Source organism: Eurosta solidaginis, chromosome 5 (assembly GCF_040869045.1).
Source record: "Eurosta solidaginis isolate ZX-2024a chromosome 5, ASM4086904v1, whole genome shotgun sequence".
In the NCBI taxonomy this organism is placed as follows: domain Eukaryota; kingdom Metazoa; phylum Arthropoda; class Insecta; order Diptera; family Tephritidae; genus Eurosta; species Eurosta solidaginis.
The window spans coordinates 99901216-99925968 of record NC_090323.1 but is presented as its reverse complement, the minus strand read 5'-3'; the positions used below and the strand labels follow the sequence as shown (position 1 = coordinate 99925968).

General features: G+C 41.2%; 1 pseudogene; it reads left to right on the top strand.

Annotated features, from left to right (window-relative positions):
- The window catches only part of LOC137233928 (uncharacterized), a 133372-nt pseudogene that overhangs the window by 563 nt on the left and 108056 nt on the right, over nt 1-24753 (top strand).

Below are 24753 nucleotides of genomic sequence, written 5' to 3'. Positions count from 1 at the left end.
TTCCATTCCCTACTTTTGGCAAAATTCGATCCAGAAAATTACTCTGCCTGGTTCGGTGAATGTAAATATAATAGTGAGCTTACAAAAGTGTTTATGGCGTGCAATCTCATCACTGGTATGGTTCAACGTCTCGATAAAATGCGTAAGCAAGCCTTTGCTTCAGTGTGCCTGTTTTGTGAGGATAATGATAGTACCATATCCGCCGTTTGGGTGTGGTGCGGTCATGAATTAGCCTTCACACTATCACCCGATTGGCAAATTGGTTACCATTGTTATGTATGGAAGAAATTGGATGCCAACTCGGAAGAAACCAAAAAATTAGTGCAACAATATTTTTCTTGGACAGGTACTGATCAGGGTGAAATATTCAAATAATTACAATATACAAGAAAAAGCAACTGCATAAAAAGTCAACTGAGATTTGAATGCTTGATTAGTGTTCCGCTTGAAATTAAAATTAACCAACTCAATACATGCATAGTATACCCTTTCTCAGTCATCCACAGCATTAAATATCAAAGCGTACTGCAAAACGAACGTTTTTTTGTAATTTCAAAAATTATAGGTCTTTCTCTTTTGTACGCGTAGTGTGTTGAAAAACTACGAGCTGTTCGAAACTGAGAGTTATTTATATTTAACGAAATAAGCTGTTCCCTTTTTTTAAATAAAAGTTGAAAGGTAATCTTGATTTGTTTGAAATTCGCTAACGCTTGTAAATACAGGGTGGCAAAGGGTGGAAATTAGTTGGGAAGGAGTCATAAGAAATAGATTTCGTTGTATCTGGGGATTTGCTTTGGTGGAATGGTTTTCAAAGAAACTTAGTAATGTTGCTGTTTGTGTTCCATTTATGGAACTCAACGAATTACCCACGGTTGTTTATTTGTATGAGTTAAGCAGGGATTGCTCGTATCGCTTTAAATGTATGAAAACATTTATTTGAAGCAATTCAATAATTCTTTAAATAATTCGGGAAAACTTAAACAACGTGACATCCGGACGGACAAGGCTCATTATACATAGATAGTTCATTTTATTTAACTTTTGTAAAGAAATGTAAATAATACATTTGGATACTCATTTAAGTGATCACGGTTGAGAGAAAATTATTATGCATTTAAGCCCAAGCGGTTGCGGGTGCAATGTGTCAGATATAGCAAACCCAAAAACCCGTTTGAGGAATTTGGCAATAGGCAGTTTGATTTTTATGATAATGAGAAAAAAATGATTCAATTGTATTCTGCGGCAGATAGTGAGTCTGCGTTAGGTTGTGTTGGCCTCGTTCGGGGGAACGAGAGCTGGGTGATTTGTGTGTTGGCCTCGTTCGGGGTGAACGAGAGCTGGGTTTTTTGGGATAAAGGAATATGGACTATTAAAGTTCATTTTCGTTGTCGTTGGGCGGAAGTAGTACCAGTTTCGCTATTGGTCTTGTAATTCGTCCCTTAGTTGTATTGACGTCAACAACACGTACCCGGTTGTCGGAACCTGGATGTGTGTTGACGATTCTGCCCATTCTCCACTCGTTTGGTTGTAGGTTATCCTCTTTTATGACGACTAGGTCCCCGGGTTTTAAGTTGGATTGTGGATGTTTCCATTTATACCGTTTCTGGATCTCGGTGAGATATTCCGATTTCCATCTTTTGCAAAAGGTCTGATGAAGGGCTTTCATCTTTTGCCATCGGTTTACAATCGAGGCAGGGTTTTCACTACAGACGAGTTCAGGTGGAGCTAAAAGATGCCCACCTACGAGAAAATGGCCTGGAGTAAGCGGCTCCAGGTCGGAAGGGTCGTTGGATGAGGGACTTATAGGTCTCGAGTTGAGGCAGGCCTCGATTCGACATAAGAGGGTTGTAAACTCTTCGAGAGTATATTTATGATCGGACGCGATCTTTTTAAAGTGGGTCTTAAAACTTTTTACCCCCGCTTCCCACAAACCTCCCATGTGAGGAGCGCTTGGCGGTATAAAATGCCATTCTATAATGTGATGGCTATATTTAGACAACGTTCCGTCCCTTGCTTCACGCAGAAATGCTTTAAACTCGGATCGTAAAGATCGAGAAGCTCCGACAAAGTTAGTACCATTGTCGGAGTAAACGTTTTTTGGACAGCCCCGTCTGGATACGAATCTGGCGAAGGCAGCTAGGAAGGACCCGGTACGAATGTCGTTTGTCGCTTCTAGATGGATGGCTTTCGTCGAAAAGCAGACAAACAGGCAGACGTATCCTTTCGAAATTCGACATCCCCTCCCTCTGTAGGATTTTATGTCGAATGGTCCCGCGAAATCTACCCCGGTGTTGGTGAAGGCCCTAGAAAAGGTGGTGCGCTCCTTCGGAAGGATCCCCATAAGTTGCGTTTGTGTCCGCTTCCTGTAAATAGTGCAGACTTTGCAGTTGTGGATAACCGACCTTATCATTATTTTAACACGTGGGATCCAGTACTGAGTGCGGATATGACGTAGCATCAGCTGGTTCCCTCCATGCAGGGTGGTCTCATGAGAGGATTGGACTATAAGTCTGGATAACCTGCAAGTGTAAGGAAGAATAATGGGATGACTTTCATTATGGGACATGTCTTTCGATGCCCTGTCCGCCCCCCAGTTCGAATGATGCCTTCTTCATCTATATATGGGTTCAGGGGTAAAATCTCACTCTTCCCATTTATAAGTTTTCCTGACTTCAAATTTGCGTACTCTTCTTGATAATGTTGCCTCTGGCATATTGTTATCAATCTTCGTGTTGTTTTTTCTATTTCGTCAGGAGCTATCGAATGAGAATCCCTTTTAAAGGAGGCTTTAGTTGTTGGGTGCGTATTCTGGAAAAACCGAAGAATATAGGATATAACCCGAAATGCCCTTGGTAAATCGGAAAACCTATCTAGAATATCAAAGTTATTTTTGACCGAAGTTGTATGAACTTTCACCCTCTTTTCCTCCATATTCGTATTGTAATCTTCTTCTTGTGTTGGCCAATTTTCGTTGTCTTCTTGTAACCTAGAAGGTCCCTGCCACCACAAAGAATTGTCGATTAGATCCGAAGCGTAGAGGCCTCTGCTCGCCAAATCTGCAGGATTTGACGCGGAGTCTACGTGCCGCCATACCTTGCCTCCTACTTTATCGATGATTTTAGTTATTCGATGTGCCACGAACGTTGACCACGAACATGGTGGTTTTCGGATCCACGCCAGTACTATAGTCGAATCTGTCCAAAGGGTTACTTTAATGTTTGAAAGTTGCATATTTTCTATGGCCGACTCTATAATTTCTGCAAGTAGGACTGCGCCGCAGAGTTCCAGTCGTGGCAATGATATGGTTTTGACCGGGGCTACTCTCGTTTTGGCCATCAACAGGTTGGTGAAGACTTGATCCTTTGTTTGTACCCTCAGGAAAACAGTGGCGGCATATGCTTTTTCCGAGGCATCGCTGAATCCATGTATTTCGACGCTGTCCCTTGGGGTAAAGTGAACCCATCGCGGTATGCGGATATCGTTGATTTTTCCGTATTCTTGCATAATTGCGGTCCAACGATCTAGAGTAGTTTGTGATACTTCTTCATCCCAGCCTGTCCCTTCCAACCAAATATTTTGCATTATTATTTTGGCTACAATTACTACTGGTCCCAGCCAGCCAAGAGGGTCAAAAAGCTTTGCAATCGCAGAAAGTATAGCCCTTTTTGTGATGGCATTGCTGTTTTCAAAAGGTTTAGCAGTAAAATAGAATAGGTCGGAATGCGCGTTCCACTTAATGCCTAGCGCTTTAACCGTACTAGTATCTTCAAACTCTAGGAAGTCCTCTGTTAATAAATGCTGCTTCGGTATACCCTGCAGAATTTTCTTGCAGTTGGACGTCCATTTTCGCAATGGGAAACCTGCCGATTGCAATGCCGATGATATTTCGTCCCTTGCCTTGATTGCAATTTCGATGCTGTGTCCACCGGCGAGTACGTCATCAACGTACATGGAATTTCGCAGAATATCTGCTGCCATTGGATGCGATGTCTCGACGTCATCTGCTAGTTGGTGCAGCGTCCGAATCGCAAGATACGGAGCACAATTAACACCAAAGGTTACCGTTTTCAATTCGTAAATGTTAATTGGGTTTTTGGGGCATTTGTGAAATATGATTCGCTGATATTTTGTTTGGTCTTCATTGACCCATATTTGGCGGTACATTTTCTCTATGTCGCTGTTAAATACGTATTTGAACAGCCGCCAACGTAGTATAAGGATTGTCAGGTCGGATTGAAGAATCGGACCTGGATATAAGGCATCGTTAAGACTTTTGCCATTAGTGGTAGGACAAGATGCATTAAATACGACTCTGACTTTTGTCGTTGTACTTCCCTCCTTTATAACAGCATGGTGAGGTAGGAAGTAACCGTCATTTGAGTCTGGCGAAATATTGCCTATTTGTTTCATGTGCCCTAAGGTTTCATATTCGGATACAACTCTATTGTATTCCGTTTGAAGGACTGGGTTTTTCGCAAGTCGTGTCTTGTTGCGATAGAATTGAGAACACGCACTTCTTAATGAGGGGCCTAGGCTAAATTCTTTCCTAAAGGGTAAGGAGACTACGTATTTGCCATCGTTGTTCCGAACTGTTGTGGATTTGTATAGCTCCTCGCAGTAAGTATCATCTTTATTGATGCTCCTCTTCTTTGGAATTTCCTCTATCTCCCAGAAAGCCGCCAGTTGTTTGTCTAAAGTGACCTCGTTAAAATATGAAACTAGGGTCTTATTTGTATCAACCGCATCTGTCCGGCCTGTCAAAATCCAGCCGAACACCGTTTCCTGTGCTATTAATGTGTTTAGCACATCTTTCTTAATGCCACCTAACATAATTTGGGGGTATATGTCTCCGCCCAGAATTAGATCGACTGGCTCATTAACAAAGAATCGTTTGTCAGCCAGTACTAAGTCAGGGAATGCTTGCCTAGTCATTGCGTTTATTTGGCAAGTTGGAAGATTCCCTGTCAATTATGGTAAAACCAGCATGATCGTATTGATATTGATTAATGGGTCGGTTGGTGACCGCAGTTGTATGTTGCACGCTTCTTTTACTTGTGCAGACATTGTATTATTGATGCCCGAAACTTGGGCATGCAAGTGTTTGGATGGCAGATTAATTCTGCGCTTTAGTTTCTCGGTAATGAATGAACATTCCGATCCCGAGTCTATTAGGGCTCTCGCCGAATAGTCAACACCATTAAAATGAATATTGACCTGAGCTGTCCCTAGTAATACCCCTTTATTTGTATTTGCGAAACATGAGTTCACATTATTAATCGGAGCATTTTCCCTTTCAGCATTGCGTCGTATTTGAGCTTCCCGTGAGGTAGATGCAGATGCTCCGATAGTGTCTGAAGTATTGGTTGGTTTTGGCTGGTTCGAAATATGAAGCAGTGTATGATGTCTTAAATGACATGTGGCACAGTTCATTTGACTGGTGCACTTTGTTACCGAATGGCCAGCAGAAAGGCAGTTTATACACCCACGGCTGCCCTTAATTTGTTCAAACCGTTTATTGGGTGTTAAACGTAAGAACTTTTCACACTTTGAAATTCGATGTGCAGGACTTTTGCACATCTTACACGTAGGTTTGGCTACACTTGCACTTGCCTGATAGGACCCTAATTTTTTAGCAGATGTATCTGTTGTCGAACGAGATACTTGTGGCTTTGAGGTTTTGGAAACTGTATCCCCTCTCAGATCAGTCACGGTTTCTAAGGTTTGGAAACGATTGGATAAGAATCTATCCATATCTGCCCATTTTGAAATTTCCGTTTTGTTTTCAATTGTTTGTTCCCAGAGTGCCAGTGTGGTTTCTGGCAGTTTTGTGGAACATAGATATGTTATAATTGCATCCCAGTTTGATATGTCTATGTGATGACACTGGAGCGCCGAGATGCAATTATTTATTTCACGTTGCAGTTTCTTTATAGAGCTACCGCATTCACTCTCAACTGCTTTCAAACTAAAAAGGATTTTCAATTGGGCGTTTACTAAGATACGTTTATTTTCGTATCTGTCACAAAGATTTTTCCATGCTGTTTCGAAACCGTCTTTCGTTAAAGGACATCGCCTAACTATCTCTTTGGCCTCACCTTGAGTCTTTTGTTTTAAATAATATAATTTTTCTACTGCTTCTAGGTTTTTTTAACGTATATATATAGCAGTGAACATGTCTCTAAATGAAGGCCAAGAAAGGTAATCTCCTTTGAAAACGTCCGTATCACACGGTGGCAGGCGCACGCGATATTCCCTGTCTCCTGAGCTTTCTTCTTTCTTTTCAGCTTTCTCAAGTTTTTCCGAAAGTTCAGCCATCGCTGCCTGGCACTTGAGAAAGCTGAAGTATGTAATTTTGTGCTTCTTTTTGATGGCCGACAGCTCTTTTGCCTCCAGTTCTGAGGAGCTCAAGAGTTCTTCATATGTCTGCTTCACCTTCTCCCATAGCGATTTCAACTCCTCCTTTTGGACTAAGAGGGTGTGTTTTGTATGGTCTGAAGGGGACATATCATTATAGTCATTTTCAAACTCAGTCACTGCCTCTGCTTGGCGTATATAGGTATCCATTATATTATTGAAATATTAATTAATTAATTGCCTTTGCAGATAGTACTGATTGAAAATGAACTGGAATGAAGGAATGTATTCGAGATAGATTTCTCGGTGAAGTGGCCTTGAAGCTTGCAAGAAAGCTAGTAGTTTGAGGGAATGTACAAGAGCGTGGTGGCAACGGCGCGCACCCACGTAATCGTTAAAAGAAAGTGCTAATGCAGCTGTGTTAACGAATTGTGTAAGCCAATAAGTAATGGCTAGTGAAGAAAGTGGTGTTAGTGAAAAGATAAAGAAATGTATGAACGTTCGTTATGGACTTTTTGGTAATTTAACCAAGGGCTGTGATCTTTTGTATCACAAAAAATTAGATCAGTCAAAAACTGATTTGTGTATTGCCGCAAGTGAAAAATAAAAATAATTCAATTTTTAAAAAATTGAACAGGAAATAAGCCTTTTGGCCACCCAAACAACAACAACAATATATGTGTATGTAACTAAGTGCACTTTGTACTATAGCACCAAACTAAATTGCAAACGTATTGCCCGTGTAAATAAGTGCAAGTGATTTTTATGTGGAAGAAAATTTTATTTAATTAAATGTGCGCCTAAAATAAATTTACAGGTTTCTGAATAAGCAACCTTAACAAATCGAATTTTTGTGCAGTGGATTAAATTAATTTTTTCAGATAAATCCTGCAAAGGTGAAAATCGAAAAGTGACGCAAATCGGTGTTTGAGATTATGTTAACCTTTTAGAGCAGTGTTGTGCTACCTTGAGCTGTGTCCGGAAAATCTTACCGCTGGTGGGGGATAGTTCCGGATAGTCACAAGGCGTGTTGCACAAACTTTAAATAACTGCGTTAAGCGCCTTTTCCTATTTTTGCACAAGATGAGACTTCTCACTTCACGGAAAAAAAAAAAAACAAAATCACTTGCACTATTACATATAAAAAAGTCACTTTGTAATTTGTAATTTTATTTTGTGAAATTTTATTAAAAGTGAAAAGGAAAACCCTACCTAGCACGGAATATTTTCAAACCACGTACCTTTCAATAAATTGCTGATCCGGATTAGTAGATTGACTTTTTGTGGATTGTCGGTATTGTTGATGTCGTAAATCTCTTCTTCCTCGATTTAATTGCCTAGGGAGTGGAGTGGACTGTAGTTATTGGTGATTGGCTCTTCTCACCGGCGTGGTAAGGACCATGAACAAATGCGTGGTGGCAACGGCGCGCACCCACGAATTTGTTAAATAATAGTTAAGGCGAAAGAGGGGGAAGAAAATAAAAACACCAAAAAGATTTCGTATTAATAAAAAGAATTCACAAAGTGCTTTTATTTATATAAATACAACAAGTGTTAAGAAAAGGTTTAACAAATGTTGTGGAAAATGATATATATGTGATAATAATTTTGAAAAGTTGAACTTACGTGAACGGGCGATTACGTGTTCCTTTGCTGGCTGCTGGATTAAAAGAGGACGAGACTCTTTTCCACATGAGCCGATGAACCCACGATACAGCCACTTCGTTGGGTTTCCCGGCAACAAAGTTGCTGTACCACGGGCTCACAGCGGTAAACGTCTAAGACACATACATACTACCACTCACACATGCCTGTGTGTATATCACAAGAATATGCGGGTGGTAGTAACGAAGAAAATAAAACAAAGAAAGTTATGTTACGAGGGGGGGGGGAGATATATTTAGGCCTGTGGCCTAAACAAAATACATATGATCATATTGATATAATAGTAACAGCGGAACTATTAAAAAAAACAAATACTGTAAAAATCCAAACAAATGTTACTAAGCTTTCAAAAGCGCGCCTAAAAATCATATCCACACCATTAGGAATAAACTACATACAGAGTGTATGTGCCTACATGGTGATAAAAGGAATATAAACAAAAAGGCAACTCTTAGAGACCAATTGTAAAGCGAACAACGGGACATTCATATGGCTTAGCAGCTAAAGGCATCTAGCTTTGCACTGATATAAATGTTGGAGATTCGAGTTCAACGCTCAGCTCCCGAAAAGCTAGCTGATGACGAAGTGAAATTCAGAAACATGTCCTAGTAACCATCGCCGTTTGTAAACTTACAATTTTTCTCTAATATCAATTACAAAAACCATTGTATAAAGCAATATGAGCAAAATTCGCTAATTAAATACATATAAACAATAGAGTTATTCGGTTCATAAAACTTTTATATGATTTTACGTATTCTAAGTATTCGAAACAGCCTGTCAATTGATTGTATGGAAATTTTGTTAGCGTATTAATATATAGATAGTGGGTAATATACTGCCTATGCCAGTTGCCGCTTTGACCTAAAATCAAAAACATTTTTGGGGCAGTTTTTTGTTTCGTAATTAGCATAAAAGGCAATATGAAAATGTAATGTTATATTTTTGTAACTTTTTTTTTTGTTCAGTGATTTATAAATATGAAATAAGGATAGCCAAGTGAGATTCATGGCGAATCTTCTGCGAAAACGTAGAGGGCTACGATGAATCCGCGAGGCTTAGAAAAATACTCTCTAGGAATCCCGCCCCTCGGGGGTGTCTGAGAGATGATGGTGGGGACTGGTCGATGAGTAGCGAGGAGTCCCTGAGACTTTTACTGGACAATCATTTTCCCGATGTCCCAGTTGCGCAGGGATCTTCGCTTGCGTGGTCGGCGGTTGCTGGCCATGCAGAAATGCCTGCCATCCCACTACGGGAAAGTCAAATATCCTGGGCTATAAATTCGTTTAAGCCCAATAAGTCACCCGGCCAGGATGGCATCATTCCTGCGCAACTTCAAAGGTCTTTAGGGATTTCCTGCCGCTGGTTGGCCATCATCTACACTAACTGCCTCAGGCTTAACTATATCCCTAAGTCGTGGCACACGGTTAGGATGATCTTCATTCCGAAGGCCGGCAGGAGCTCTCATGTGTCACCTAAGGATTTCAGGCCAATCAGTCTCTTGTCGTTTCTTCTTAAGACGTTTGAGCGGCTGATTGACCTGTACCTACGGGAAAGGATACCTGGGGGGTTACTGTCGGCTTCAGAGCATGCGAACTGCAAAGGCAGATCGACGGAAACGGCTCTCCATTCGATTGTAAAGCAAATAGAGGGGTCTCTAGAACATAAAGAGTATGCTCTGGGTGCCTTTCTAGACATCGAGGGGGCTTTTAACAATGTCTTACCGGAGGCAATCGAAAGAGCTCTGGTGGGATTAGGAGTCGAAGCGGCTCTGGTTGAATTTATTAGCAAACTTCTTTGCGGCAGAATTGTCGCAGCGGAGTGGGGAGGGGCCATAATTAGGAGGAAGGTGTGCAGGGGCACGCCACAGGGGGTGTCCTATCTCCTCTGCTCTGGGTTGTGGTAGTCAACGAGCTTCTTGTGGAGCTGGAAGCCAATGGTTGTCGGGTGGTTGCCTATGCTGATGACCTCGCTATCCTAGTCAGTGGCAAATTTCCGGGCACCCTGCGCGATGTTCTGCAGGGCTACCTGGATACTGTGGCTAGGTGGGCTGAATCATGTGGATTGGCGGTCAACACGGGAAAAACAGAACTGGTTCTTTTTACAAGGAGATATAAGATACCCGACTTCAGAACTCCTTCGATTGGAGGGGTACCGTTGGTACTTACTGACAGGGTTAAATATTTGGGAATTGTTCTGGACAAGAAGCTGTGCCGGAGGCCCAATGTGGAAGATAGGGCCAGGAAGGCCGCGGTTGCCTTGTACTGCTGCAGGGGGGCTATCGGAAAGAGATGGGGGCTCTCGCCAGAAGTAGTACACTGGCTTTATGAGATGGTGGTCAAACCGATTCTGCTCTATGGGGTGCTGGTCTGGTGGAAAGCACTGGACACGGCGAGCACCTCCAAAATGTTAGTGTCAGTGCAACGGACGGCGCTTATCGGTATCAGTGGCGCTATGAGAACAACACCTACCTTGGCACTGAATGTCATGCTGAATATACATCCAGTAGATATTGCGGGAAAGGCAGCCGCGGCCCGGTCGTTGGTCAGGCTTCGTGATATGGGTTATATGCTTTCTGATTTCGGACACTCTTGCCTTCTTACTAGTTTCGACTTTATCCCGGACAGGACGGACTATTGCATGCCGGTGGCCGCTCCCTATACAACCTTCGCCCCAGTCATTCCCCCGAGGGAGGAGTGGAGAAGAGGAATTATATGGGGCATGGGACCGGTTAACTTGTTCACGGATGGGTCACAGTTGGACGGAAAGGTTGGCGGGGGGGTCTTTTGTCAAGAGCTAAATGTAAGCCGCAAGTTTAAGTTGGGTGATCACTGCAGTGTATTCCAAGCGGAGGTTGCTGCGATTAAGGATGCGGTGGATGAAATGCTATCCAGCGCTACTACGGTTAGGGAATTTAATATCTACTCTGATAGCCAAGCGGCTATAAAGGCCTTGAGCTCAACTACAGTGCGATCGAGGGTGGTCTGGGAGTGCCTGACCTCACTTGCGATTGCATCGAATTATTTTACAATTAAGATTAGCTGGGTCCCGGGCCATAGTGATATTCCGGGTAACTGTCAAGCGGATCTCTTAGCCCGAATCGGTACAACTGAACCGGATGAAGATGGCTGTAGGGATTTCGGGATTCCGCTAGCCACCTGTGGATTGCTCTTCCATAGCTGGGCCTCGAGTCAGCTCAGCAAACGTTGGGCGGACACTACGTCTTGCAGGATATCAAGACCTTTCTGGCCGATAGTGGATGGCAGGAGGTCTGCTGAAATAATTGGGTTCACTAAGGCTCACCTATCAATGGTCATTGGGGTATTGACAGGGCACTGTCCCATGGGTATCCATGCGATACGTCTCAATATATTGGAAACTCCATCCTGCTGCAGCTGTATGGAGGATGATGAGGTGGAATCACCAAATCACTTTATGCTTGACTGCACAGCTTTTGCCAGAACTAGGCGAAAGTATTTCGGTCGTGACTCACTTGGATCTCCCGAGGAGCTATCCAAGGTTGAGATCGGGATCATTCGGAACTTTATCGTTGCTACCCAACGATTCTCTAAGTAGTTATATCTACGTCACCGTTAGTTTAGTTTATTATATGTGGTATCACAACGGACCGTCATGTTGTCCAAGTGAGCTTCCCTTATCAGGGAAGCTACCACCCAACCTAACCTAACCTAACCTGGTAGAGGCTATTATAGGTAAGTGGTGAATCATTTGTGCTTTCGAATTTAGCGGGGATACATAAAATTTTAAATTCACATTAGAACACTTAGATAATTGTTCCCAAAGACGGCGCGCTTGTGCATAAAGGTTTAGGTCTTTGAAATTCGTATTAGAACACTTAGATAATTGTTCCCAAAGATGGCGCGCTTGTGCACGAAAATGAATAACGATATTAGTATGAATTGTTCGAATTTACAAAAAACTGTTTCTATTAATTATAAACAAATAGAGTTATATTTGTTAACAAAAATAGGCCTATGCACTGCGGCTGATCAATACGAATCGATTTCATACGTATGCTAAGTATTCGAAACAGCCTGTCAATTGATTGTATGGAAATTTTGTTAGCGTATTAATATATAGAGAATAATAATACCCAACGGATTAATACCCTCCAAAGCCCGCCCGACCGGCGCGAGGGGCGCATCCGCATGACACACGGATTTGTTATTGCCGAGTTGTTGATATGCGGAGGTTTGTTAGGCGTCGATATCTAAAACTGCTCAGCTACAGAATAAAAATCATAAGCTAGAAATTACATATCAGTTATAAATTATACATATACATACTACATTGTTAAATAAGTGAACATTTTTAATTTATTAGGGTTTTTTTTTTGTTAAGAGTTAAGATAGGATAAGACAAATTAACAGGCGTCGGATCTTTATGCCGAGAATTGCCCGGTGAATCCAGTACTCAAATAACAGTACCCAAAACTTGCGGAAGAGGAACGCATACTCCCCGGGGAAACACGAGTCACTCTAGCTCAACTAAGTTCTGGATACTGTAACAGGTTAAACTCTTAACACCCCTTTCATTATGGCCACCCCTATTGAAACTGCAAGTGTTCTTGGACTCCCGTTAGAAGATATTGATAACAATTTGTAATCGGTCGCAACTATTAGGTGGGGCGAAGCACTGCTACAACAACAAAAGCAACATAGGATAAGACAGTTTTCTTTATGGTAAAAAGTGAATCCATTATATCAAATGAATTAGAATGAGTGTTAAAATCATGACACAAGCACCGAAAAGGTTCATTTAATTCGAAATTAGTTCTACACTGCCTCAAAAAAAGAGTTTTGTAATGTCTTGGCACCCGTGATGGGACGTTAAAGTTTATGCAGTACAATTTTCAGAAACTTCGCACTGGTCCTATAAAATCCAATAGGGTTGGACTTTACAGAAAGTATGGCTTTAATAAAATCGAAGTCATCATAAAATAAAATAAAATAAATGTAAGGCGCGATAACCTCCGAAGAGATCTAAGGCCTAGCTTCTCTTCCAATTTGCGTCGTGCTCCTCTTTCTTTTCCATACAAATTGCAAGGCAGATGAGTTTTCACTGAGAGCTTTTCATGGCAGAAATACACCCGGAGCGCTTGCCAAACACTGCCGAGGGGCGACCCCGCTTAGAAAATTTTTCTTCTAATTGAAAAACCTTGTTCGTAACCCCCATAAAATACTTCTGTATCACAAGGCGGGATTTTTAAGCCGAAACCTGTTCCATCTCTGGGAAGTGATACGGTGGGGGCGGCTATGATAGTGTTTGCTTGTTGGAGCAACATAAGTTGGTCCCCTATCTGGGCTTTTGTGTCCTCATAAATAATTAGACATGACTGGTATTTATTAAACGCGACCGGTTTGAAGTCATCTGGGAGATCTAGGTCATCTGTATCTAATATCGCGTCATGGGAGGTTTGGACCCGGTCCCAAAACCTATCAATATTGGTATCTTTAATTTTCAGGGACGATTCCGTATTTTCGTTAATCGGGGTGGACCTGAATCGAGCACAGTATTCCGTGAAATTATCCGTTTCCGAGATGAATTTGTTTGCCGTGAACATTTGCTTATTTTTTTTTTTGTGGTTAGGCGCGGTTGGCGTTGATCTTTGGAGCTGCCTTGGGATTTCTCGTCGTCACTCATTGTGGGGCTTTTTGATTGGCTTCTTTGGGGGACACCTAACATAAAGTGAGCAAGCGAGGGAGAGAGCCTGAGAGTAAGGGAGAGCGCCGGAGAGAGAGAGAGTGAGTTGACGACTTAAAGAAAGATTTATAACCGCAATGCAAGTTTCACGACAAGAGAAATAAACTTTTTGACCTTTTGAAATTATATATTTAATAACGCGAACCGTGAATTCGTACCACTGTACTCGCTTGAGAGAGCAACAAAATTAAAATTGTATCACCGTACCGCACTTTTATAAACGTGTATATATATGCGTATTAAAGTATCTAGGGTAAATTATTATACTTTTGATGTGGGGAATTAATTCGTATGAGATTATCTCGAGATGAGGTTTTTTGGTTTTTTTTTTGTTTGTGTGACTTAGAGGAGTCTTATTTGCGCTTCGATTTGTTGGACTGTAAAGGGGTTTTGATGCGAGAAAGCTGAGTAGCTTATCGAAATTCTTATTGGAGATTGCGAATTTATAGCGTGCAAATTTTCTGCGAGAAAAGTGCTATTACACGCACTGCACCACTCTTGTACCACTGTGCACAAGATTTTCCTTTAGCGCTTAGGTCGTTTACTTTGGTTTGTAAATCCGTACGTATGTATACGCGAGTATGGATATTGAAAAATATTTTTTTTTGCGTTTTGTATTACTTTAAATGGGGATAAATAAGAAACCTGTAGAGGTTTATGCTATGATAAACAGCAAGGGAAGACACTGTATCGATTTAAGAGAGATTAAACAATTTTGGAGCGGTATACAAATGTAGTACCGAAAACAAATATTTGAGTGGTAAAATCGATATACGTGCCCACTGTATCTAGCTTATAGAGGTTTTCTTATTATGTTTTGCGCATATACCGTACTGAGATTTAACAGGAGTTATTATGTATATATATATGTATATGTATGAAATGAGATGTGCAATTTTTTGCGGGAAATTACAACTTTCGGCGGGAAATAATGGGTTTCGATACTCAAAATGCTTTAATTGTTCTATCTACGTATAGATTTTCCGTGATGGGGTTGTATTGTATTTCATTTAATACTCACGGTTGGAGATTGGTACTTATTATTTTGTATGGCTGGTTCCAAGTGGCGTCGAAGGACCACTGTTTAGGGGGTGGAACTACAAATTTTACCTGGCTGTGCTGGGCACTATTCACCTTTCCTTTCCTGGGAGTGTGTAGCTGTTGTGGCTGCGGCTGCTGCGTTGATGATGGTGATTGGGGTTGGCGATGATGCGGTTGTAGATGGTGGCACCGGCTGAATATGGGTGCGGTAGCTGTGCCGGGATAACTAATATTTCGCACGAAATATTTCGAGGAAAACGGAGGGTATTCTTCTTCACAAAGCAAATCTGTTCTATACGCGAAAACTATATAGACACTATTTTCACGTTAGATCAAACAATGCTAAGGTGCATAAACTTGCGAGTTGATGAGAACACGGTATTGAACTTTAGAAACAAATTATTTCATTTTTGATGGTTTTACAAAATTTATGTATCACACCGGGATGAATAAAGAATTCGAATTAATAAAAAGTAAAAAGAAGAATGTCAACAACAAGTGTTTGACAGTGGATGCTCGTTCAGGCGAGCGAGTAGCGCACGCGTTGCCAACCACTTAGCTGAGGTTTTAGGGGTGTTCCCATGAGGGAGTCATCTAATAACTACAAGTTCAATGCATAAAGGGAAATTCAATATGTAAAATCAATTCATGGTGCGTGCGCTAGTCGCTCGCTTGAACAAACCTTATTTCTAAAATTTTGATGTTGCTTTGCCCGGTGTGTGAACCCAGGGCATACGGTGTGGTAGGCGGAGTACGCTACCATCACACCACGGTGGCCGCCGAATCAAAGTCATCGAAGTCATCAACACACACAAATTCAAGAGGACTGAAAACAATATCTACACGTTGACAATAGCTTTTGGAACGCACACGAGGGTTAGGTTCCGGCAATCCAGCAAAATTAGTGTTCATTTTGTCTAAGTCAAAGGAAAAAGTTACACCTTCTTTGGATTTTCCCAAGCCAATCGTCCCTATGGCGCTGCATTGGTGGATTCAACTTTTCATTGTAAAACAAAGTCTTAGCTCTTTTGATTGCTTTGGTTGCAGTAAAGCATGCCGATTTAAATTGGGTAACTGTTTCTAAGTTGCAATACCTCTCCCCCGCGAATAAGCTCTTTGCCAACCTCCTTATCTAGATTGTTATGCCAGAATGACAGGAGCCAAACTTCAAAATATGCCAAGCGGATCGAAAGTGGAAATATAAGTACTGGAAAGCCATGTACCTCGAAAGCTGTAATACCGGAAGAGTAAGGGAATAATGGCTTGAGAAACAAAGACACAAATGTTAAATATCCAAATAGAGATAATGATCAGACTCCACCTTACTAGATGATACTATAGGAAGCCAACGCTAATACTCCGGTTGTCACCAAGAAGATAAACGAAGTTGCGAAGCAGTCGCTGACTGTGGCACTACTAGAACTACTACTACGAATATACCAACTTGGCATTTAAAGCTACTTCATGTAGCCCGACCCGAGCCCGAAATAATAAGGAATCAAAGGATCTCTTGCTCTCAAAGCTTGGGAAAATGTACTGGGGCGCAGGTAATATTTTTATGCGCCTTAATAAGAGGAATCCTCAGGACAGTAACCACAATACTGTAAATGCAGGGGAGATGGAAAAGATATCGAGAACCTGAAAATAACGGCAAATAATGGGGGCAGAGGCGCAGTGTCAAAGGCGCACAAGCAAATCAATGGTGCTGAGAACCTTCAGAAAAACCCCAATATGCTAAAAGCAGGTGGGGTAGAAAAGTAGCAGAAAAGAACAAGGGATAGAGGCGGAGGTATTGGAAGTGGACAATCAGCTCAATGATGATGCGGGTCTAATAAAGGCGCTTCGCAAAGGAAGGGAGAAACGGACCTCCAGACTCGGGAGCGGAACAGCGGAAAAATCCATAGCTTGAGCTCAGTGGCGGATAATTTAGAGAGAGACAAACAGCTCAACGGCGCTGCCAGTCTTCAAAATAAACCTCCAACACAGTAAAGTGGCATCAAGCTAGCTTCTCCTGACTCCTGAGGAGTATTCGTTTGATGTGGCGCCTATTTCGAAGTCATGAGTATCAGGAAAGTATGATATTATTGATGTGAGTCCTTTTTTTGTTATATACTGCAGAGTAGTCTACAGGTTGCCAACAGGGGTAGCGTGCCCATATATGTTTGGCCAACGTCAAGCAATGTGCTTGATATCACATTCAGCTCTGCGCAGAATGTATCGAGCCACGAATGGAGGGTCCTTGATGACCATCCTCTTCATACCAGGAATATATCAGCTTCCGAATCCCCATAAATAAGGTAGAGAAGGGTGGTACCAATTCAGAAATGTATATCAGGAAGGCTGGTACAACCTTAAGGGGTTACCACCGTAGAGGAGTTGGAGGAGTGCAACAACTTCTTATCAAAGACACTGACAACTGCCTACAACAGATTGTCCTCTGAGAAGATTCAAGGGGAAAACAAAGCCACCATGGTGGAGTAAGAATTCTTAGAGGGCAGGTAAGAGAGATTTTTAAGCTGATATAAGTTGCGGAAAGCGAGGAGTACAGGGATCTGTTGAGTATCTACAAACGAGAAACCAACAGGTCAAAGCGGGTTTCAGGGACACCGATCTGGTGCCGACATAGAATACTCCAGGGAAACAGCGATTATGAGGAAAGTCCTGTTCAAGAGAGATGCAGTTCAGGAATGACACAAAAGGACGACGGGGAATGGTCACACAGTAGTGAAGAGCCCTGTGATGCACTACTTAACACACTTTTCCTATCAGGAGATAATGCGGAAGAGTTATTTAACCACGTCTACAATCCTAATACGGAGCGAAAAATACCAGGAATGGTGAAAAATACCTAAGTTGAATGGGCATTACAAATGTTTGCCTAGTTCAAATCGCCCGGTCCAGATGGGATATTCTCTACTGTGCTGCAGATGGTCAGCTAAGAATATTTTAAAACTGCTCGAGTAGTCATCATACCAAAAGCGGGAAAAACCAGTCATCTGCACCCCAAAGACTAAAGGCCTATTAGTTTGACATCTTTTCTGCTCAAAACCCTAGAGAGATTATTAGATATTTATTAGAAAGGATCGCAAAAAAAGTTATAAAGTCCGCCCCTACATTTGAAGCTTATGTTGAGAGGGTTTCGGAAAAAATTGATTTAATTTTTTTAGATCCTTTGAAATACAGCCAAAATTGTTTTCTATTGTAACTTGGTTAATTGACATCCGATTTTGGATATTGATACATCATTGTTTTGGTATTGAAACTCTGCATATTTGTTTTTAATGTACTTTCGAGCTATAACGTCGTCTTCACTTAATTAGGTCACTTAATTGTGCCCCACCTACTGTATTCTTTTTTTTTAACCAGACGAAAATATTTCCTAATTCAAGACATTGTTGCTATAAGTCAATAAATTTAGAAGTTATAGCATCTCTAATGTAAATGTCTACAAATAGGTAATATCAAGCTGACTCTTATTCCATGTTATTCAGTATGTGCATATAAAAAACAATTAACATATTATGCATTGAAAATTTTTTTTAAATATACTCTTACGATAAGTCTTATTTGTAGTACGATAAGACTATAAAATTACTTAATGACACTAGTAAGGATCTTCCGAATAAGCAAAAAAAAAATAAAGAATTCCTAGACCCTCTCAACATAAGCCGTCACAACTTTTTGTATGGGGAACGACACGGTGTAATATGTATGACAAATTTAAACTATTTTCATCATTCAAATTCACACAAATCTCCATTTTGTGGCTGACCTGCACAACGAAGTCCAAAGTGTGGTTTGCATCAATGCCACTTTCCGAATGAACTTTTATTTATTCTCTCTGTTTGCTCGGTTGTTGAAACCATAGTACAAGTCTACAAGTAGGATATGTAGCAGCACGCACATACACAGCCACGCTCACCTGATAAAATGCTTGTTCTTGTTCGTTTTTTTTTTGTGGATGCTATTTGGCACTGTCGTACTTCTTAGGTCCTAGAAAAGTGTAGTAGCTGCTAACGAAAACTGCGTAAAATTTTTATTGTAAAATTACAAAGAAATATCCTTATTTACTTTCAAAGGAGCACTTAATTACATCTCTCTTTAAAATCCATGTGTTTTGGACAATTTTAGTTAACAAATTGTGATACTTTATTACCGGGGACGATTGCTAAAATACGACCAAAACCGTCGGGGGAGGTATTAATAGACGCGTTTTTGCCTCGCTTCCAATAATTCGAATACTTTTTCGCCTTTGGACTATTGATAATAGGACAAAACACATCTTTTCATTTCTCTTTGCACATTTTTGGACGGTTTATTGCAGTCAACCTCGGTTTCAAACTGTTTTTCGCGGAGAACTTTTGAACGGGTAGAAAAACTTAGTACCCGTGTTTGTATTCTTAATTCTGGAATAACTGCGCGTCCTCAGATACCCCAATTCAAGACTTTTGTGTAATTTTCTGTAGGACCGATATAGGTGCACTACATTTTCATACTAAATTCGTTCAAAAAAATTTACCATCACAGCAACCCATATCTGATATTCCGCTCCTTTTTTTTTACATAACCATATCTTTTTTACATTTGGATTATTATTTTCATTCAATAGTTCATATTGTTTTGTTTTTAGTTAATAAAAATTCTCCTTGTTTGTGTTTACTCGGTCTCAAATTATATTATTATCAATATGGCTAACTCATTGTAACAAACTACGGATAACTCATCGTCCCACCTGGACGGCTTATACATCGCCACACTAGGACGGATAACATACTGTTCCTACTGAACCGTTAACACATCGTCTTTACCAAGTGGATTGCACTTTGTTTCATCTGAACTCTTGGGTGGGTTTAACATTTCATTTTCAATATCTAATTCACTAGGAATATGACTATCCGGAATTTTTCGGATATCTTCATGGCAGTACTTATACGTTCGTTTGTTTTGTAGTGACTTTAACATGTAACGGTTGGCATCGAGGACCTCAGCCACTAGGAAGGGACCTCTAAACTTTGCATCCAACTTGGTTTGATGCTTTTCTTAATTTTTCAACAACACATAATACCCAACTGTGAACTTCACAACCTTTGCTTGACTTTTGTCAAATCTGGATATTTCATACTTTTCCACCTTTTACATGTTCTCACTTGCTCTGTTCCGAACATTCGCTACATCAACTTCTTTCTCATTTTAACATGGTGGTATCAAACCTAAACGACGACCTATTTGCCAATCAACATCTCAAGTGGACTTGCCGCGGTTGTTTGACTAACGTTACAATTTAGGGCTAATTGTACCTCACCCAGAGCGTCTTGCCAGGATCAGTGGCTTCGTTCAACTGCTCACAAGAAATTCTTTAGTGTCCTCATCACGCGCTCAACTCGACCGTTTCAGCGGCTTGCGCAGGTAGCAATTAGGTGAAGTTTTATTTTTTACGATGCATAGAATTCAGGAAATCTTCGTCAGCTATGATGCGGGTGGGGGTGGGTACACCGAACAAAGAGATAGCCGACTTCATAGCTTTTACACAACTGTCAGTAAATAACTTTAAAGTATGAAATAAATAAACAAATTTGGTAAAAGCGTCAACTTAAACAATCACATACTCTTTGAGGTCACTTTTCTCACTCAGTTTTCCAGGTATATCTACGTGTACTGTATGCCACGGCATTTTTATTTTAGGAATAGGAAGTACCTTTGACAGTTTTGCACGTTATACAACTATCCACAAACTTTCGAATATACTTATTAATTTTATCAAACCATTAATACTGATAGCCTTTGCCAAGCGTTTTTTTGCAACCTGAATTCATTATTACTTACCGTTTATTTACCACTATTGTGGTGTGTCGCAACTCGGCACGGGAGTGGAGGCACCACAATTGTGTTTGCATGATTTAGATAAGCAAAAGAAAAAGAGCAAAGCGAGATATTTCTCGTTATAAATAGTGCTTTATTTAAAGTGAAAGAAAAATTAGCATCGAACAAATTATTTACCTTTTGAAATAATTGAAAATGGCGGGGCTCCTCGGGACAGCTGATGGCTGTGTATCGCTCGACAATCGCTGGAAAAGTGGTCGGTTGCCTTGTCGAGGACAACCGTTGAACCGCGGGAAAAGTCTCCGGTTTTAAGGGGAAGCTTCCGCACACAGTTGTACCGGCATGCATGTATATGTGTGCGGACAACATAACCCTACATATGTACAAATATACATGCATGTGGGCGAACTAGTTGTCGATAATATGGTGCTATTAGGGTGGCGCAAGTTAATAAGAATTTAGTCTTCGGGCCTAAACATGCCGGTCCCCTTGTGATACGCAACAGCTCAAACGCCGCCCGAACGTCCCCGACCACGATTGGTCTTAAGACTAGGTTCTAAACTAAGTTGTGAGCGCCGGATTGCGCGACGGCATCCTCCTTGCCTTCGCCGTTACCTATAGCTAGGAAGAGATAAGAAAAAATAAACGGAACCTGTATAATATATGCTTCTTGCCATTCAAATAAAAAAATGCATTTATTTCGAGAAAAAACGGTGCTATTTACATGTATAAACGTAAAAAATTAAACTAAATACCCCTTAAGGTATACTAGATCGGGTGTGTCCCCGAAAGCACCCAACCAAAGATAGTGTTTTGGGCCAGCAGCGAGCCAAAATATGGTGGTAACGTGCCCGGCGTTATAATGTCGGCGTACACGTCGCCGCCAAGAACGAGGCGGATGGGCGTGGAGGCGTAGAATTGGGGATCCGCCAGACGAATATGCTCATAAGGAGCCGCGACGCTGGGGTTGACGTTGTACGTCGGACTGACGCGCGTAAAATCGTGGACGCAGACTCCGTGAGTCGTCACCGTCTTCGTTTGTCCATGCTTGCCCTGGAATCTAATAACACAGCCGGTTTCGCCGGCAGCGTTGTAGTCGGCAGTGCTAACTCTCGCGCCAGCTTGCGGTCGATCGTTGCGCGAGGGGAACATGCATCAAGGAGTGCACGAATGAGGTGCAAACGCCCCCCGGCTTCCACCTTCATGACCGCAGTGGGCGCCAGAGCAGCCATTGGCCGAAGTGTTGAGCCGGATGGATACCGTTCCTGAAGCAATTATGGAAGTCCACGGACTTCTTAAAGTTATCAATGACATGCTGAAGGTCTTGGCATTGGCGTCTTTTCCTTCTCCTCTGCCATATTTTAACTAGAGTGTAACAAACGATAATCAAAATAATGCTAGCGAAGCCTGATATTGTTGGCGCAGATTTTCCATACTTATCCTGTGAAGGTATGGAAGACTCAATACTTCTTGATGGTTGGTGATATTAAGGAGAACCGTCGCCGCTGGCCCTGGTAATTTCTTTAACATGCCGTTTCGGTTTATAAAGTTAGATCCGTTAACGTAAACTTCATCGTCGAAGGAAAGTAAATAAGTTCCCGTTATTGTTTTTTCGGAGTCTTCGCCAGTTTTGATCAAAGCGGTGTTATCGTTTATAATGATAATGCCATGGTCAACCACAGTAATAGGTTCGAGGTTGCTAGGGCAAGTACTTCAGTGAGCAACATTATTCGAGTACAGCTGTTGTGCGCACGTGGGATGCTGCAATCTTTTGCAAAAAGTTGTTGTGAGTGTTGTGTTGCAGTTCCCAATCGCCAAGTTTTGATTCCCACAGTCGGCAACGTTGTTGTTGTTCCCAAGGTGCAGGATAGTTCCATTGTGTTGAACAGGGAAAATAGTAATTTTCTTACAAACTAATGTAGGTTTAGGATACTTTATTATGAAATGCAGAAGGCTCCCATCTAAAAGGGCTTTGATATATGATACCTCCATTAGGTCAGTAATTGTTGTATTTGTAGAGCGTGCCTCAAAAATATTTTTTAAATCTTCCGAGTTTAGCATGAGGGGATTTATGATTCCTATCTTTGCAAGGGTTATGGTTGAAATTAAAGTCTCGATTTCGGTTATAAGGATTCTATTTCGCGCAAGCAGCGTTTCGTACAAATGATGAGTATCGATCTGTACAGCCTTTGCGTTTTTAATAATTTTATTAACTGTTTCCGTTAGCTGGTTTAATTTTTCCTGTATCCTTGTGCTTACTTCTATCTGATGTCCCTCTGATTCTATTAGCTCTTGCTGCCGAAATTTTAAGTTTTTAAAGTCTTCGAAGTCGGGTGTTCCTGCAATCACCTTTAGAACAGTACCTAAAATGTTAATACTCCTAGCCTGTCTAAGGTGAATGTCCAGTGTTGTTAAAAGAACTTTTATGCGTGAAATGTCTGAGTCGAGTAGCATTCTCATATGGGATAAAGGGAAATGCGTTGTTAGTCCTTTCGTTTCTTCTGCTATTTCTTTATATACCGTAAGATTGGTGCTATGCTCAAGATAGCCGAAGTGTGTCCAAACTGTTACGTCGCCATCCTGGATCGGTATATAATCGGAAGTCGAGTAGTCCGTCAATTTTGCTATTGAAAGATGGGGAAAAATAACCTTCTTTTAATTTACCTTATAATATTGAAAGACATTCCACGGTTTTCATCTCAGGTTGTCCTTATGGACCACCCTCCCTTTTATGAGAACCGTGGTTCCTATATCTGCCTCAACCCTTTCTTCGACATATAAAGGGGAAAATTTATTTCCCAGTCGCCTATTCGTCTTTACTAATACGCGTTCCCCTACTTCGAACACCCTATTCTGCCTGGAAGGGTTATTTCTTTCCATTTGTGCCTGTTGTGCTTTCGTTATTTTCATGGTTATCTCATTTCTCATATCGGTTGGTGTAGCGTGAACTATATCAATCGGTTTTTCATTGGTCACCGAATGAATCGTTCGGTTGTATTCAATTGTTGCCAGTAATATAAGGTCTATCGTCTCGCAGATTTTTCTGTCCAATTTCAGACATCTGTCTATCTCCAAAAGTGTACTATGGAGGCGTTCAACCTGCACATTCGAGGTGCTATGAAGAGGTGGATTGTCCTCTGAGAAGATTCAAGGGGAAAACAAAGCCACCATGGTGGAGTAAGAATTCTTAGAGGGCAGGTAAGAGAGATTTTTAAGCTGGTATAAGTTGCGGAAAGCGAGGAGTACAGGGATCTGTTGAGTATCTACAAACGAGAAACCAACAGGTCAAAGCGGGTTTCAGGGACACGGATCTGGCGCAGACATAGAATACTCCAGGGAAACAGCGATTATGAGGAAAGTCCTGTTCAAGAGAGATGCAGTTCAGGAATGACACAAAAGGACGACGGGGAATGGTCACACAGTAGTGAAGAGCCCTGTGATGCACTACTTAACACACTTTTCCTATCAGGAGATGATGCGGAAGAGTTATTTAACCACGTCTACAATCCTAATACGGAGCGAAAAATACCAGGAATGGTGACAAATACCTAAGTTGAATGGGCATTACAAATGTTTGCCTAGTTCAAATCGCCCGGTCCAGATGGGATATTCTCTACTGTGCTGCAGATGGTCAGCTAAGAATATTTTAAAACTGCTCGAGTAGTCATCATACCAAAAGCGGGAAAAACCAGTCATCTGCACCCCAAAGACTAAAGGCCTATTAGTTTGACATCTTTTCTGCTCAAAACCCTAGAGAGATTATTAGATATTTATTATAAAGGGTCGCAAAAAAAGTTATATAGTCCGCCCCTACATTTGAAGCTTATGTTGAGAGGGTTTCGGAAAAAATTGATTAAATTTTTTTAGATCCTTTGAAATACAGCCAAAATTGTTTTCTATTGTAACTTGGTTAATTGACATCCGATTTTGGATATTGATACATCATTGTTTTGGTATTGAAACTCTGCATATTTGTTTTTAATGTACTTTCGAGCTATAACGTCGTCTTCACTTAATTAGGTCACTTAATTGTGCCCCACCTACTGTTTTCTTTTTTTTTAACCAGACGAAAATATTTCCTAATTCAAGACATTGTTGCTATAAGTCAATAAATTTAGAAGTTATAGCATCTCTAATGTAAATGTCTAC